The following is an 11,332-nucleotide window of genomic DNA, read 5'->3' as shown; positions in this document are numbered from 1 at the left end:
ACATTGTAGAGCTCCATGCAGACTCTCACCTCCTCTCTGCTCTCCCTCAGTGTCTGAACGGATAAAACAACGCGCTCCTACCACACTACAACCCGGACCTTTCAAAATAATACAATATAACAGCGCTCTGTAGTTTATAAACACATTGTAGAGCTCCATGCAGACTCTCTCACCTCCTCTCTGCTCTCCCTCAGTGTCTGAACGGATAAAACAACGCGCTCCTACCACACTACAACCCGGACCTTTCAAAATAATACAATATAACAGCGCTCTGTAGTTTATAAACACATTGTAGAGCTCCATGCAGACTCTCTCACCTCCTCTCTGCTCTCCCTCAGTGTCTGAACGGATAAAACAACGCGCTCCTACCACACTACAACCCGGACCTTTCAAAATAATACAATATAACAGCGCTCTGTAGTTTATAAACACATTGTAGAGCTCCATGCAGACTCTCTCACCTCCTCTCTGCTCTCCCTCAGTGTCTGAACGGATAAAACAACGCGCTCCTACCACACTACAACCCGGACCTTTCAAAATAATACAATATAACAGCGCTCTGTAGTTTATAAACACATTGTAGAGCTCCATGCAGACTCTCTCACCTCCTCTCTGCTCTCCCTCAGTGTCTGAACGGATAAAACAACGCGCTCCTACCACACTACAACCCGGACCTTTCAAAATAATACAATATAACAGCGCTCTGTAGTTTATAAACACATTGTAGAGCTCCATGCAGACTCTCTCACCTCCTCTCTGCTCTCCCTCAGTGTCTGAACGGATAAAACAACGCGCTCCTACCACACTACAACCCGGACCTTTCAAAATAATACAATATAACAGCGCTCTGTAGTTTATAAACACATTGTAGAGCTCCATGCAGACTCTCTCACCTCCTCTCTGCTCTCCCTCAGTGTCTGAACGGATAAAACAACGCGCTCCTACCACACTACAACCCGGACCTTTCAAAATAATACAATATAACAGCGCTCTGTAGTTTATAAACACATTGTAGAGCTCCATGCAGACTCTCTCACCTCCTCTCTGCTCTCCCTCAGTGTCTGAACGGATAAAACAACGCGCTCCTACCACACTACAACCCGGACCTTTCAAAATAATACAATATAACAGCGCTCTGTAGTTTATAAACACATTGTAGAGCTCCATGCAGACTCTCTCACCTCCTCTCTGCTCTCCCTCAGTGTCTGAACGGATAAAACAACGCGCTCCTACCACACTACAACCCGGACCTTTCAAAATAATACAATATAACAGCGCTCTGTAGTTTATAAACACATTGTAGAGCTCCATGCAGACTCTCTCACCTCCTCTCTGCTCTCCCTCAGTGTCTGAACGGATAAAACAACGCGCTCCTACCACACTACAACCCGGACCTTTCAAAATAATACAATATAACAGCGCTCTGTAGTTTATAAACACATTGTAGAGCTCCATGCAGACTCTCTCACCTCCTCTCTGCTCTCCCTCAGTGTCTGAACGGATAAAACAACACGCTCCTACCACACTACAACCCGGACCTTTCAAAATAATACAATATAACAGCGCTGTGTAGTTTATAAACACATTGTAGAGCTCCATGCAGACTCTCTCACCTCCTCTCTGCTCTCCCTCAGTGTCTGAACGGATAAAACAACGCGCTCCTACCACACTACAACCCGGACCTTTCAAAATAATACAATATAACAGCGCTCTGTAGTTTATAAACACATTGTAGAGCTCCATGCAGACTCTCTCACCTCCTCTCTGCTCTCCCTCAGTGTCTGAACGGATAAAACAACGCGCTCCTACCACACTACAACCCGGACCTTTCAAAATAATACAATATAACAGCGCTCTGTAGTTTATAAACACATTGTAGAGCTCCATGCAGACTCTCTCACCTCCTCTCTGCTCTCCCTCAGTGTCTGAACGGATAAAACAACACGCTCCTACCACACTACAACCCGGACCTTTCAAAATAATACAATATAACAGCGCTGTGTAGTTTATAAACACATTGTAGAGCTCCATGCAGACTCTCTCACCTCCTCTCTGCTCTCCCTCAGTGTCTGAACGGATAAAACAACGCGCTCCTACCACACTACAACCCGGACCTTTCAAAATAATACAATATAACAGCGCTCTGTAGTTTATAAACACATTGTAGAGCTCCATGCAGACTCTCTCACCTCCTCTCTGCTCTCCCTCAGTGTCTGAACGGATAAAACAACGCGCTCCTACCACACTACAACCCGGACCTTTCAAAATAATACAATATAACAGCGCTCTGTAGTTTATAAACACATTGTAGAGCTCCATGCAGACTCTCTCACCTCCTCTCTGCTCTCCCTCAGTGTCTGAACGGGTAAAACAACGCGCTCCTACCACACTACAACCCGGACCTTTCAAAATAATACAATATAACAGCGCTGTGTAGTTTATAAACACATTGTAGAGCTCCATGCAGACTCTCTCACCTCCTCTCTGCTCTCCCTCAGTGTCTGAACGGATAAAACAACGCGCTCCTACCACACTACAACCCGGACCTTTCAAAATAATACAATATAACAGCGCTCTGTAGTTTATAAACACATTGTAGAGCTCCATGCAGACTCTCTCACCTCCTCTCTGCTCTCCCTCAGTGTCTGAACGGATAAAACAACGCGCTCCTACCACACTACAACCCGGACCTTTCAAAATAATACAATATAACAGCGCTCTGTAGTTTATAAACACATTGTAGAGCTCCATGCAGACTCTCTCACCTCCTCTCTGCTCTCCCTCAGTGTCTGAACGGATAAAACAACGCGCTCCTACCACACTACAACCCGGACCTTTCAAAATAATACAATATAACAGCGCTCTGTAGTTTATAAACACATTGTAGAGCTCCATGCAGACTCTCTCACCTCCTCTCTGCTCTCCCTCAGTGTCTGAACGGATAAAACAACGCGCTCCTACCACACTACAACCCGGACCTTTCAAAATAATACAATATAACAGCGCTCTGTAGTTTATAAACACATTGTAGAGCTCCATGCAGACTCTCTCACCTCCTCTCTGCTCTCCCTCAGTGTCTGAACGGATAAAACAACGCGCTCCTACCACACTACAACCCGGACCTTTCAAAATAATACAATATAACAGCGCTCTGTAGTTTATAAACACATTGTAGAGCTCCATGCAGACTCTCTCACCTCCTCTCTGCTCTCCCTCAGTGTCTGAACGGATAAAACAACGCGCTCCTACCACACTACAACCCGGACCTTTCAAAATAATACAATATAACAGCGCTCTGTAGTTTATAAACACATTGTAGAGCTCCATGCAGACTCTCTCACCTCCTCTCTGCTCTCCCTCAGTGTCTGAACGGATAAAACAACGCGCTCCTACCACACTACAACCCGGACCTTTCAAAATAATACAATATAACAGCGCTCTGTAGTTTATAAACACATTGTAGAGCTCCATGCAGACTCTCTCACCTCCTCTCTGCTCTCCCTCAGTGTCTGAACGGATAAAACAACGCGCTCCTACCACACTACAACCCGGACCTTTCAAAATAATACAATATAACAGCGCTCTGTAGTTTATAAACACATTGTAGAGCTCCATGCAGACTCTCTCACCTCCTCTCTGCTCTCCCTCAGTGTCTGAACGGATAAAACAACGCGCTCCTACCACACTACAACCCGGACCTTTCAAAATAATACAATATAACAGCGCTCTGTAGTTTATAAACACATTGTAGAGCTCCATGCAGACTCTCTCACCTCCTCTCTGCTCTCCCTCAGTGTCTGAACGGATAAAACAACGCGCTCCTACCACACTACAACCCGGACCTTTCAAAATAATACAATATAACAGCGCTCTGTAGTTTATAAACACATTGTAGAGCTCCATGCAGACTCTCTCACCTCCTCTCTGCTCTCCCTCAGTGTCTGAACGGATAAAACAACGCGCTCCTACCACACTACAACCCGGACCTTTCAAAATAATACAATATAACAGCGCTCTGTAGTTTATAAACACATTGTAGAGCTCCATGCAGACTCTCTCACCTCCTCTCTGCTCTCCCTCAGTGTCTGAACGGATAAAACAACGCGCTCCTACCACACTACAACCCGGACCTTTCAAAATAATACAATATAACAGCGCTCTGTAGTTTATAAACACATTGTAGAGCTCCATGCAGACTCTCTCACCTCCTCTCTGCTCTCCCTCAGTGTCTGAACGGATAAAACAACGCGCTCCTACCACACTACAACCCGGACCTTTCAAAATAATACAATATAACAGCGCTCTGTAGTTTATAAACACATTGTAGAGCTCCATGCAGACTCTCTCACCTCCTCTCTGCTCTCCCTCAGTGTCTGAACGGATAAAACAACGCGCTCCTACCACACTACAACCCGGACCTTTCAAAATAATACAATATAACAGCGCTCTGTAGTTTATAAACACATTGTAGAGCTCCATGCAGACTCTCTCACCTCCTCTCTGCTCTCCCTCAGTGTCTGAACGGGTAAAACAACGCGCTCCTACCACACTACAACCCGGACCTTTCAAAATAATACAATATAACAGCGCTCTGTAGTTTATAAACACATTGTAGAGCTCCATGCAGACTCTCTCACCTCCTCTCTGCTCTCCCTCAGTGTCTGAACGGGTAAAACAACGCGCTCCTACCACACTACAACCCGGACCTTTCAAAATAATACAATATAACAGCGCTCTGTAGTTTATAAACACATTGTAGAGCTCCATGCAGACTCTCTCACCTCCTCTCTGCTCTCCCTCAGTGTCTGAACGGATAAAACAACGCGCTCCTACCACACTACAACCCGGACCTTTCAAAATAATACAATATAACAGCGCTCTGTAGTTTATAAACACATTGTAGAGCTCCATGCAGACTCTCTCACCTCCTCTCTGCTCTCCCTCAGTGTCTGAACGGATAAAACAACGCGCTCCTACCACACTACAACCCGGACCTTTCAAAATAATACAATATAACAGCGCTCTGTAGTTTATAAACACATTGTAGAGCTCCATGCAGACTCTCTCACCTCCTCTCTGCTCTCCCTCAGTGTCTGAACGGATAAAACAACGCGCTCCTACCACACTACAACCCGGACCTTTCAAAATAATACAATATAACAGCGCTCTGTAGTTTATAAACACATTGTAGAGCTCCATGCAGACTCTCTCACCTCCTCTCTGCTCTCCCTCAGTGTCTGAACGGATAAAACAACGCGCTCCTACCACACTACAACCCGGACCTTTCAAAATAATACAATATAACAGCGCTCTGTAGTTTATAAACACATTGTAGAGCTCCATGCAGACTCTCTCACCTCCTCTCTGCTCTCCCTCAGTGTCTGAACGGATAAAACAACGCGCTCCTACCACACTACAACCCGGACCTTTCAAAATAATACAATATAACAGCGCTCTGTAGTTTATAAACACATTGTAGAGCTCCATGCAGACTCTCTCACCTCCTCTCTGCTCTCCCTCAGTGTCTGAACGGATAAAACAACGCGCTCCTACCACACTACAACCCGGACCTTTCAAAATAATACAATATAACAGCGCTCTGTAGTTTATAAACACATTGTAGAGCTCCATGCAGACTCTCTCACCTCCTCTCTGCTCTCCCTCAGTGTCTGAACGGATAAAACAACGCGCTCCTACCACACTACAACCCGGACCTTTCAAAATAATACAATATAACAGCGCTCTGTAGTTTATAAACACATTGTAGAGCTCCATGCAGACTCTCTCACCTCCTCTCTGCTCTCCCTCAGTGTCTGAACGGATAAAACAACGCGCTCCTACCACACTACAACCCGGACCTTTCAAAATAATACAATATAACAGCGCTCTGTAGTTTATAAACACATTGTAGAGCTCCATGCAGACTCTCTCACCTCCTCTCTGCTCTCCCTCAGTGTCTGAACGGATAAAACAACGCGCTCCTACCACACTACAACCCGGACCTTTCAAAATAATACAATATAACAGCGCTCTGTAGTTTATAAACACATTGTAGAGCTCCATGCAGACTCTCTCACCTCCTCTCTGCTCTCCCTCAGTGTCTGAACGGATAAAACAACGCGCTCCTACCACACTACAACCCGGACCTTTCAAAATAATACAATATAACAGCGCTCTGTAGTTTATAAACACATTGTAGAGCTCCATGCAGACTCTCTCACCTCCTCTCTGCTCTCCCTCAGTGTCTGAACGGATAAAACAACGCGCTCCTACCACACTACAACCCGGACCTTTCAAAATAATACAATATAACAGCGCTCTGTAGTTTATAAACACATTGTAGAGCTCCATGCAGACTCTCTCACCTCCTCTCTGCTCTCCCTCAGTGTCTGAACGGGTCTGTCTCCCACAAGACGAGGAATATACCAATCACAAAATACAAACCGATCAGCGCGGTTTAACAATTCATCTAATATGGACCGCAAAGGAAATTGTGATACCGAGGATCTTTTAATAAAAAATGAATATGACTTTCAATTTTAACATCATAATCGAGCTGTTTGTAGCTCTATATTTTCCCAGTGAATACAATTTGAATTCAGGTAACCCCTCCCCCATGCCGGAGTTGGTATAGTCCTTTCTCTATCAGGCGGCAGCAGCGTCGATGCAGCGAGTTTCACGCAGATATATAATCTGTGTTTCGTGTAATTATATTGATATTTCCCGTCCTCTTCTTCTGAATGAGATGTTTAAACACTAACGCGATACCCCTGATAATGTTTTTAGAAGTATATTAGGTTAGTTCAAGTTGAGCGTCGTTGTCACAAACAGATCCACAATGGCGCAGGCATGCTCGCAGTTTCATAGCTTTCTCTTCGCTAGTCTTGGAGGTTCAGGGCGTGTGAACTTGTTTTTGGTAAATACAGCACAGGGTCGCAGAAAGGTCATTCTTTACGAGTAAACTTCCAGGCAGTAACCTCTGCTATTTCTACCCCATGCTTTTATTTAGTTTCTCTTAAACTGTATTCTTGTCTCCTATTCTTTATCCAGGACAGTATTCCTCCCTGCTGTCCAGCGGCACAGATTTAGACTCTTCCTCAGACTGCGCTGCGAACTAAACCAGGCAACAGAGCCGCGTCCACAGCAGCAGAAGAGTCACCAGCAATGAGACACGCCAAGGAGTGCGCTGCTCTGTGAGACTCGAGGGGACGCGTTATCAAAGCGCTTCCTCCAGGCTTTAATTAACTGCTATTGATTTAAAAAAGGACAAGACATCATGTTAATGTTACAACATGAAAAACTAAACACACTGAGAGAGCTGAAGAGGACTTGAAATACAGTGTATCACTCAGCTGTGTGGTTCTAGTTTTGTAAAATGAACAGGTGGTTTACCTCTTTAAAATAAATAGGAGTTAATTAAAGACTGGCGTAAAAGCTTTGAAAAGATGTCCTGAGGCGTCTTATTGTGATTAAAAAGCGTCCCATTCCACAAGAAAAACCTGAGAGGCGTTAGAAAACTAAAGCTCTTTGAATGAAATGCTTTTTATTATATGAATAACTACCCAGTGGAGAGACAGAGGAGGTTAAAAAACCAAATGTATTGAATGAACAATGAAATCAGATCATATATGTCAGAGAGTGAGAGGTTTGTATTAAACAGTCCAGTTACAGTATTTTTAAAATGTTTTAATAGTTTAACTGCTTATGACTGCCCAGATTGGAAACAAAGGTAAATATTCTCATACAATACTCTGCATTTATATTACTGCGCCCAACAGTACTTTCTGTAAAGCTGTATTTGGGTCTGTAGTTGTTGTCCCCGGTCTGTACCAAGTGTATTCATTCAGGAGAAGCAACACGAGTGAAGGTGAATAAGCAGCCTACAGAATGTGTGCATTGCAGAAAGCGTGTATTATTAAAACATGACGAGACTTCTCTCAGGTTTTATTAATAACACCGATATTCTATTTGAGCGGCGTTAGCTTGTAGCCCTTCAAAAGTTACAGCGTTAAATTTGCAATGCTTCAATGTATCCAGTAGGTGGCACCAAAACACTGTTCAGCTTTTACATTGTAGAGTTTAGACTGCATTGGTTGATAATGTTCATTCCTCCTTGAATGAGTTCAGTAAAAAGGGCTGGACCTAGATATTTCAAACAGCATTACTGATATTTTTGTGCTACAATACACACATAAAAACAGTGTGCTCCACAATATAAAGCGTTCTTTAATTCTTAGTGTAAACTGCTGCATAATAAAGTGAATGTACACAAACATTTGTGTTTAGTGTTTAAGTCTTTTAATAATTAGACTATTATGTTTAACCCATTTATCTTTTTAAATGATACCTTCAATCTTCTACTGTGCTACTAATAGTGGTTAGGGCTCTGGACTCTTGACCGGAGGGTTGTGGGTTCAATCCCCAGTGGGGGACACTGCTGTTGTACCCTTGAGCAAGGTACTTTACCTAGATTGCTCCAGTAAAAACCCAACTGTATAAATGGGTAATTGTATGTAAAATAATATGATATCTGTATAATGTGAAATAATGTATAATGTGATATCTTGTAACAATTGTAAGTCACCCTGGATAAGGGCGTCTGCTAAGAAATAAATAATAATAATAATAATAATAATAATAATGGGAAAATGTAAAATAAATTGATGGCTGATCGAAACAAAATCTTTGTTGTTTTGTGAAACATAATTTCCTCTCATCAAAAAAATGTAACCTAAGAATCTTCCTGTTTCTTTTCTTTGTAAATCACCTCCTCACCCAGTTCATCGCTCTGTGCGTGTAATCTCCATGCCTGCAATGGTAATGACTAGAGTTCAATCACCTCCTCACCCAGTTCATTGCTGTGTGTGTGTAATCTCCATGCCTGCAATGGTAATGACTAGAGTTCAATCACCTCCTCACCCAGTTCATTGCTCTGTGCGTGTAATCTCCATGCCTGCAATGGTAATGACTAGAGTTAAATCACCTCCTCACCCAGTTCATCGCTCTGTGCGTGTAATCTCCATGCCTGCAATGGTAATGACTAGAGTTCAATCACCTCCTCACCCAGTTCATTGCTCTGTGTGTGTAATCTCCATGCCTGCAATGGTAATGACTAGAGTTCAATCACCTCCTCACCCAGTTCATTGCTCTGTGTGTGTAATCTCCATGCCTGCAATGGTAATGACTAGAGTTCAATCACCTCCTCACCCAGTTCATTGCTCTGTGTGTGTAATCTCCATGCCTGCAATGGTAATGACTAGAGTTCAATCACCTCCTCACCCAGTTCATTGCTCTGTGTGTGTAATCTCCATGCCTGCAATGGTAATGACTAGAGTTCAATCACCTCCTCACCCAGTTCATTGCTCTGTGTGTGTAATCTCCATGCCTGCAATGGTAATGACTAGAGTTAAATCACCTCCTCACCCAGTTCATTGCTCTGTGTGTGTAATCTCCATGCCTGCAATGGTAATGACTAGAGTTAAATCACCTCCTCACCCAGTTCATTGCTCTGTGTGTGTAATCTCCATGCCTGCAATGGTAATGACTAGAGTTCAATCACCTCCTCACCCAGTTCATTGCTCTGTGTGTGTAATCTCCATGCCTGCAATGGTAATGACTAGAGTTCAATCACCTCCTCACCCAGTTCATTGCTCTGTGTGTGTAGTCTCCATGCCTGCAATGGTAATGACTAGAGTTCAATCACCTCCTCACCCAGTTCATTGCTCTGTGTGTGTAATCTCCATGCCTGCAATGGTAATGACTATAGATAAATGACCTCCTTACCCAGTTCATTGCTCTGTGTGTGTAATCTCCATGCCTGCAATGGTAATGACTAGAGTTCAATCACCTCCTCACCCAGTTCATTGCTCTGTGTGTGTAGTCTCCATGCCTGCAATGGTAATGACTAGAGTTCAATCACCTCCTCACCCAGTTCATTGCTCTGTGTGTGTAATCTCCATGCCTGCAATGGTAATGACTAGAGTTCAATCACCTCCTCACCCAGTTCATTGCTCTGTGTGTGTAATCTCCATGCCTGCAATGGTAATGACTAGAGTTCAATCACCTCCTCACCCAGTTCATTGCTCTGTGTGTGTAATCTCAATGCCTGCAATGGTAATGACTAGAGTTAAATGACCTCCTCACCCAGTTCATTGCTTTGTGTGTGTAATCTCCATGCCTGCAATGGTAATGACTAGAGTTCAATCACCTCCTCACCCAGTTCATTGTATCCTTGAGCAAGGTACTTTATCTATATTGTTCCAGTAAAAGTCCAACTCATGAATAGGTATTTATATGTAAAAATAATGTGTAAAAAAATAATGTAATTGTGTGTAACAATTGTAAACCACCCTGGTGTCTGCTAAGAAATAAATAATAATATGGCAAAATAAAGACTATCCTAGATAAGTTTGATATTGTGTGATAATAAACTGACTATATACACAGATTCATGTAGAAAGGTAAAGAAGTAGACAAATATGGTGACTTATTTACTTTTGTATTATTATAATAACTTTTGGGGGTTGCAGCACCCCCTAGCGGTCACACACAGGAATATTTATTTATTTATTTATTTATTTATCTATTTATTTTTTTATTTATTTTTTTATTCATTCAGCTACAATTAAACAATGATCTGTTATAAAGCTATGGTATAATTTATTTATTTGTTCATATTTGAAATTCTCAGGGTAACTTGAAGCCGTGTTTCACCTCTAACTATTCTCCTGTTGAATGCAAACCTACAGGTGTGGTGTTCTGTGTGTCTCTGCTCTGGGGGCTCTTGCCACCCCTCCTCAAAAGCTCAGTCTCTGTAGAGCCTCACCCCTCTGAGGGAGACTCCCTGCTGGGACAGAGGGGGACCCCCTGGACAAACAGTCACTTCAATCCAGCCTGGAGCTGCTCCTGCCTCGTGCATCATTGCAGGCAGCCTCCAAAAGAGATGTCACAGACTGGCTGGGCAGTGAGACATGGTTCCAGTGGCAGAGTGGGGGAGCTCACAGGTAAGAACATAAGAACGTTTACAAACGAGAGGAGGCGATTCGGCCCATCTTGCTCGTTTACTTGTTAGTAGCTTATTGATCCCAGAATCTCATCAAGCAGCTTCTTGAAGGATCCCAGGGTGTCAGCTTCAACAACATTACTGGGGAGTTGGTTCCAGACCCTCACAATTCTCTGTGTATAAAAGTGCCTCCTATTTTCTGTTCTGAATGCCCCTTTGTCTAATCTCTACTTCTGACCCCTGGTCCTTGTTTTTTTTCTCAGGTAAAAAAAAATAAGTCCCCTTGGTCGACATTGTCAATACCTTTTAGGATTTTGAATGTTTGAATCA

This window comes from Acipenser ruthenus, chromosome 51, assembly GCF_902713425.1.
Source record: "Acipenser ruthenus chromosome 51, fAciRut3.2 maternal haplotype, whole genome shotgun sequence".
Lineage (NCBI taxonomy): Eukaryota > Metazoa > Chordata > Actinopteri > Acipenseriformes > Acipenseridae > Acipenser > Acipenser ruthenus.
The sequence above is the reverse complement of the archived record's forward strand: the minus strand, read 5'-3'. Positions refer to the sequence as shown.